Here is an 8328-nt window from a genome sequence, read left to right as displayed (position 1 = left end):
AACAGGTTTTTGGTGGGGTAAGTTTTAGGCATAGGCTTAAGTGGCTATGCCATATGCCCGAGCGGATGTCGAGTGTGCCTAAGAAGGCACGCGCGCGCGTCCAAAGTTTGGTGTCTGAGTAGCTGGGGGGCTGCGTCCGACTGGTTGGCTGCCTGTCCGAGCAACTGTGGGCTGCATCTGATCAGTTGGCTGCGTGTCCAAGGTAGGGGCTTGTCTGACCAGCTGGGGCTGCGTCCGATCGGGTGTGGGCTGTGTCCGAGCGGCTGGGGCTGGCGTGTGTGCATTCGAGAGGATGCGCATCCGAGGAGATACGCGCCTTAGCGGTTGGGGTGCACGCTCAAGCGATTGGGATGCATTGTCGAGCGGTTGGGGTGCATGGCCGAGCAGCTGGAGGAACCGCATGTCCGAGTGGCTCGAGGGGGACGCCTAGGGGATGCGCATCCGAAGAGTTGGCCATCCGAGGAGATGCGCACCTGAAGGGCTGGGTGTCCGAATAGCTGGGCATCCGAGGAGCAAGGGCATGCATCCGAATAGTTCGATCGGCTAGGAGTGGCCAAGGTCATGGGTTTGATGGGCTAAAAGGGGAACCTATTTTCTTGATTTTGAACTATGCAAACAAGATCAAATTGTTGAATTTCAAGGGTTCAACAAACTTCAAGAAAACATCAATGATTATCTTATACCCGTGAGCCCGAAAAAGCAATGGAAATAGGAAACTGATAACTACCGTTTTTATGGACAGAAAAGTTACGTCGTGGGTTTACTACAAAAGTAAAGGTTACTGACCGGATGGAAGCTTTTGGATGACCACGAAGACATTTTGCTAGAGGAAAAGTTTATCATACGAGTAAATCATATAATAAACTTCGGGGGCAAATGTTATCCCCAAAATTTCAGTTCGATGACGTGGCAATCAGAAGTGACAAGTGGCAATGCATGGTCAGTAAATGGCACATTAATAGTCAATAAATGTGTTGGCTCTTCGGAGTTGTGATAAAGTGATCTGACCGATCTGATAGAATTTATCTCCAACCAGTGAAGATTTTTGACTGACCAGTCAAGTGTCATGCTAGACCAGAGATGTGCCATGTTAGACCAGAGATGTGTCATGTTAGACCAGAGAAGTGTCATGACCAACCAGTCAGGATCTTGTCCGACCAGTCAGGAACTTGTCCGACCAGTCAGGTGCTTGTTCGACCAGTCAAGTGCTTGTCCGACCAGTCAAGTGTTTGGCCGACCAGATAGGTGTTTGGCCGACCAGTCACTTGTCTTGGCCGACCAGTGAGGGTTTGGCCAACCGGTGAAGTGTTTTGGCCCTCCAGTTTTCCTCGGGTGTGATGTGGACCGACTAAACAGATCATTGCTACGCAAGAGATCCCAGTAACTGCTTCAGCTAGAATCGGTTAAACCTACGCGGGAATCTCTCAGTTTATCCCAAAGAAGTCGCATATTGTTGTATTGTAAATGTTATTATTAATTAAATATGGTGAATAACAGAAATGACCCGGTCAAAGGGAATATCTGATGTACGATCCATGAGGCTATAATTAAATGGCTCATGGCATCTTTTTGGGGGATCTGATCTTTTTAGACTGACAAAAACTCTCTATATTTAACACTTTGGGACTGTGATTTGGGGCACTCTTGGGGCATTTTCTAAGAGAGTTTAGAGAGAGGAACTCTGTATTTTTCTACTTACACTTAAGAAACTCAGTTGGCTCAAGTTCATCTGATCTTAAGTGTAGGATATATATATAACAACTCCAAGTGGATTAGGCTATTACCAAAAAATTGGGGCTGAACCACTATAAAATTATCTGTGTCGTATTTTTCTCTTGAAGGTTCATTGTAGTTTTGACGTCTACTCATGGTTGGCCAAAATCGTGGTCAACAACTTGTGTTTTGACTTCTCTCTAAGCACTCCTTTTATAGACTCAATTAGGCCATTTAATTTAATTAAAAATCAATAAAATAATGCCAATTTGAATCCCTAGGTCGAAATTATCATGGGCTTTAGGCCCGTGAAATTTCCCATTTGATTATAAGCCCATTAAACTTAAAATCAAGGTCTGTATTATTTTCTATTGATTTAATTAATTAAATAATCATTTAAATCCTTTATCAAATTAATTATTTATAATTTGAACCTTGATTAACTTATTTATTAATTTAGATACCAATTTATCTTAATTAATAAATCTGCCCTAATTTCTCTTTTCTTCTCTAAATTACATAACTCTGTGAAACTATCCAAAATTGACCTGGTCAACTTTGATAATTCTAATTGATAATTAAATAAATTAATTGAGACTATCTAGATGATTTTATCCAAGGTACAATGAGGACCATGGGCCTATGAAATCAAGCTCCAATAAGTTATCATAAATCTAACAAATAAATTTACTAACTTATTAATTCCTCGTGACTCCACTATAGACTCGGAATTGCACTCTTGAATTCATAGAACACTCTATAACAAATATAGATACGCTATTAATTATCCATCGTTACAACCATAATTGTCACTCAATCCTTTATAGACGGTCTACAATGAGATAGGACTAAAATACTATTTTACCCCTCATTGTATTTTATCTGTAAAACTCTTAATTCCTTGTAAATGATATTTCAGTAAACTAATTTAATTACTAAAATGAGATTTCTATCATTTAACACCTTGAACCAAACTAAAAGGAAACCATTGTTTCACTTCTTCATCAGATGCTATAGATGTTCATATCTATGATTAATACTCCCACTCAATTATACTACCGAGTTCCCAAGATGTAAGTATGGGCAAGTCTGTAGGGTAAGCTTGTAACGAACAAGTCAAAGAACTCAAATAATACAATCAGTTAGAATACTAACCACTCAGATTTGAGATTGAATTGATATATGGTTAACTATATGATATGACTAGAATAGATAATAATGGTATTTTTACTTATCTTATCAACTGTCAATATCGGTCATGTCTGATGTAACAAATACATCTGATCTTATCTACTTTGCTAATATTCTGGAAAGAACATAACACTGTGATGTGTAAGTAGATCATATCGTAGATTAGCAAGTCAGTGTAAATCTTGTGCACTGACTAATCTTAGGACTAACTTATTTTGAGCATATAATTATATTTATATTCCACTGTGATTACGTCACTATAAATACGATTAGTTATATGCTTGGGATTTAATAGAAGTTTATATTAAATAAATAATCATGAAAATAAAACATGTGAGCAAAGTGATTGACCAAGTCAAAAAATGATTTCTATTCTTTTCTTGATAATCAATGAGATTACAAAGGATTTGGGTTTTAATTAGGGCATAAAACCCCAGCAAACTCCCACTTGCACTAATTGAAACTAATGCCTTAATTCTACTAATCCTATTTTCTTGATATGCTTATCAAATGTAGCTTCTAGTAGTGTCTTTGTAAACGGATCTGCAAGATTGTCTTCAATTGCAATCTTCATAACCTTCACATCTCCCCTGGCTACATATTCTCGAATAATGTGATACTTCCTTTCTATATACTTACTCCTCTTGTGACTTCGAGGTTCTTTCGAGTTGGCTATCGCTCCTGTATTGTCACAAAACAACACAAGCAGTTTATCCATTTCTGGAATAACACCAAGATCCAAATAGAACTTCTTTAGCCAGACTATTTCCTTAGTTGCTTCTGACGCGGCTATGTACTCAGCCTCCATGGTGGAATGTGAGATTGCAGACTGCTTTACGCTTCTCCAAATCACAGCTCCAACCCCAAGAGTAAACACCATTCCAGAAGTAGACTTCCTATCATCGACATCAGTCTGAAAATCTGAATCGGTGTAGCCTATAGGGTTTAGAACACCACCCTTGTAGACTAACATATAATCCCTAGTCCGCCTTAAATACTTCAAGATATGCTTAACTGCTATCCAATGTTCTGGTCCTGGGTTTGACTGATACCTGCTCACTACTCCCATTGCATAGCAGATATCTGGTCTAGTACACAACATAGCATACATCAGACTTCCAACTGCAGATGCGTAAGGAACTTTTCTCATGGCATCTTCCTCTTCAGGAGTCTGGGAAGATTGCTTCTTTGAAAGATGAATTCCATGGCGGGATGGTAGACGCCATTTCTTGGAATTTGTCATTGAGAAACGTTCAAGCACTTTATCTATGTAAGCTGCTTGAGATAGAGCTAAGAGTATGTTCTTTCTATCTCTAATGATCTGGATACCTAGAACATAACTTGCTTCACCCAAATCCTTTATCTGAAATTGGGTGCTCAGCCAATTCTTTACATCTGATAATTTCTTAACATTGTTTCCAATGAGTTATACATCATCTACATAAAGAACCAGGAATACCACTAGTTGATTTGCCTTCAATTGGTAAACACAGGGCTCATCAATATTTTGTTCAAAGCCATAGGTTTTGATTATTTCATCAAACCTAAGATTCCAGGAACGAGAAGCTTGCTTAAGTCCATAAATGGACCTATTCAACTTGCAAACTTTTCCTTCTTGTCCAGCTACTTTAAATCCTTCTGGGTGATCCATATAAATGACTTCGTCAAGCTTTCCATCAAGAAAAGTTGTCTTCACATCCATTTGCCAGATCTCATAGTCGAGAGCGGCTGTTATGGATAGGAGGATGCGAATGGATTTGAGCATGGCTGCCAGAATAAAAGTTTCCTATAGTCCATGCCTTCTCTTTGGGTATAACCTTTTGCCACTAATCGATATAAGTCTCGATATTTCCATCAACACCTCTTTTCTTCTTGTAGATCTACTTGTACCCAATGGCCTTAAAGTCACTAGGTGCTTCCACAAGATCCCAGACGGAAATTGAGTACATGGACTCCATTTCCTATTTCATGGCTTCGAACCATAGTTCCTTTTCAGGGCTAGCCATTGCCTGTTTGAAAGAAAATGGATCATCATCACTAGTGTCACCAACAACCATATTGGTTTCACCATCCAAACCATAGCGAACTGGGTTCCTAGAAACCCTCCCACTATGACGAGGCTCTGTGACTGTTTGCTCAGGAACAGTGGTACTATCTTCATTTAAATCGACTTGCGTCGGTTGGACATGAAGAGTGTGAATTTCATCATCAACTTGCGTTGATGACGATGGAACATTGGTTGGAGTCAATTCTTTAACCATCTCCTCTAAGACTACTTTTCTGCGAGGTTTGAAGTTCTGGACATAGTCGTTTTCTAGAAAAGTAGCATTTGTAGAAGTAAACACTTTCTTTTCTGAATGACTATAGAAAAGTCCACCCCGAGTACCTTTAGGATAGCCAACAAACATGCAAACTTCAATTCGTAGTTCTAGCTTTCCCTCCTTTTTCCTCAAGATGTGGGTGGGACACTCCCAGATTCTATAATGGCGTAAACTAGGTTCACGACCATTCCAGCATTCTAAAGGTGTTTTGGGGATTAATTTAGACGACACAACACTGAGATTGTCATTCGCGGTTTCAATTACATGTCCCCAGAACGAAGTTGATAGAGTTGAGTAACTAAGCATGCATCTAACCATTTACAATAAAGTTTTGTTTCGGCGTTCTGCTACACCATTTTGTTGCGGAGTACCTGGGGCAGTAAGCTGTGATAAAATCCCAAGTTCAGTTAAATGATCTTGGAACTGCATATCCAAATATTCTCCACCCCTATCAGATCGCAAGATATTTAATGTTTTACCTAATTGGTTCTGAGCCATTGCTAGGAATTCCTGAAACTTTGAAAATGTTTCTGATTTCCTATGCATTAGGTAAAGACATGAGTATCTAGAGTCATTGTCAATGAAAGTGACGAAATACTCAAAATCACCCCTGGCTTGTACATTCAAAGGTCCACAAACATCTAAATGAACAAGTCCAAGTGGTTCTTTGGCCCTATCACCCTTTGCAAAGAATGGACGCTTGGTCAGTTTGCCTTCTAGACAAGATTCACAGACAGGTAATTCACCTATGGTGAGTTCCCTCAAATGTTCGTCCTTTGTAAGTCTTTGAATCCTATGATAGCCAATGTGACCTAGTCTCAAGTGTCATAAATTCGTCATATAATCGTTATCGGTCTTTTGACATTTATTGGTCCTAGGTTTAGCTACTTTGAATAAATCATTATTAAGAGCGAGGGGTTCGTTAGGTCACAGAATATAAAGCCCGTTTTCCAAACATGCAATACACAATTGTGATCCATTGAAAGAAATAGATATATTAAAACTTGTGAAAGTCATAACAAATTGTTCTTATTGCAACATGGAAACTGAAATTAAATTTCTACTAAAATCTGTAATGAAAAAGACATCCTTTAAAATTAAAAATTTATTTCTAAACTTCAGACAAGCTCTTCCTCTAGCTTGGACCACAACGAACGCTCTGTTCCCAACTCTAAGCTTTAAGTCGCCTTCGTCCACTTCCTCCCACGATTAAAGAAGCTGTAAAGAGTTACAAACATGGTTAGAATATCCAGAATCAATAATCCAAATAAAGTTATCATTCTCTAAAACACATGTTTCCAAGATAAATGAACTATAATCATTACCTTTGTTTTTAGCTGCTAGCAACTTGGGGCAATCTTGTTTCCAATGCCCCTTTCTCTTTGCAGTGAAAATACTTACCTTTACATTTCTTTTTTTTCTTGTTCTTCCCCTTAGGCATATGTGCACTCATCTTTGCACGCTTGGGGTTGTTATTTTTTCCACCTTTCCTCTTGTTTCCAACTTTCAAAGACGAAGCTTGGTTAGCTTCAGCCTTAGCTGGATCAGCAGCAGTAGTAGTAGTTGTCTTCTTTTCTCCTCCCTTACTTGGTCCACCCATGATAGACTCAAAAGTCTAAAGCTCGTTCATGAGCTGCGTCAGACCATAATTGAGCTTATTCAACACATAGTTGGTGGTGAATGGCAGTAAAGCTGGAGAGAGACTGTTGAGGATTAAGCCACCTTGAGTTTCCTCATCTATTATGGCTCCATGTAGTTCAGCTTCCTGAAAGTAGTTTGTCATCTTGATCAGGTGATCACGAACATGTTGAGAAGGTGCCATCCGAGCATTGGCATATTTCTTAGTGGCCTCAAAATGAGTCTATGCTGACTTGGCACCAAACATGTCTTGGAGTTGATCCATGATTTTGTAGGTTGTCTCGACATTCTCCATCTTTGTCTTGAGAGTGTCGACCATACTAGTCAACATGTAGTACCGCGCCTTGTTGTTAACCGCCTGCCAACGCTCATACATTCCCTCACATTCTTGGTAGCTCCTTCAGCTGGAACTTCAGGGGATTCCTCAGTCATGACAAACTTGGAGTTGTCACCAATCAACACAATGTTGATGTTTTGCTTCCATTTAAGGAAGTTTTCTCCAGTGAGTTTCTCCATCGAAAGTTGAGAAAGGATGGGAGTAGACACAACCATAATTATACTACAAATTACCAATAAAATAGAAATCAATCACATTTGCTCAATAAAACTTCTATTCGCACGTATTTCAAGAAAGAGCACAACATATACCATAAAATATGTAAGATATGAGAAAAAATACCAAAAACAATTATATCTCTATTTCTTTAGGTTTTTAACTAATCTATGATATCCTTGTCCCGGTTGGCGAGAGTCAAAAACACCACTAGTTAAATAGAGTTGTAAACTCATTTAATAATGGACACCACTATTAACAACCTACTATTCGATCAAAATAAGAAAACAAAATATCTTATTGCATGAGCTAGACCCACGGTTTTAATAATCATAGATTTAGTCCTAGTAGTCACCGTATGGGTGAGTCTAGTAGAATTTGACATATAATTATCTATCTTTCGAAATCTAACATTGTCAAAATAACTAATGAACACCTTTTGTAGGGGGACGAATCAAAGCACCTCGAGGCCCTATTAAGTTATTGACTATGTTAAACCAACGGTGGAGATCGAATAAAATTCTTAAAATAAGCTCATTATTAAATTGAAAATAGTATTTTTATTATTTATTTTAGAAAATTAATGACTATGGTTTTCCAAAAAATTGTAAGATTAGAATTTTTAAAACCAAAGTCCTATAATTTCCTATTAATTCTAAAGTGTCACATTGAAACAAATTCAATTAATTTAGAATTAATTTGTTGCTAATCAATATTTAGGTTTAACTAATATAATGAACATATACAATTAAGGTCAACTCAGGTAAATGAGCCTTAACAATTGGGCTTGTATGGAAGATGGCTGGGTCCAGTATGTCGTTCTCATTATAAAGGCCCCCTACCTTTCATACAAGGTCCAAAAGACAGGAATTCAAACCTTCATTTTATTAATTGTTATCAATTGATTAGGCT

The sequence above is a fragment of the Humulus lupulus genome, chromosome 3 (genome assembly GCF_963169125.1).
Source record: "Humulus lupulus chromosome 3, drHumLupu1.1, whole genome shotgun sequence".
NCBI classification, from domain to species: domain Eukaryota; kingdom Viridiplantae; phylum Streptophyta; class Magnoliopsida; order Rosales; family Cannabaceae; genus Humulus; species Humulus lupulus.
This window is presented reverse-complemented; position numbering follows the sequence as displayed.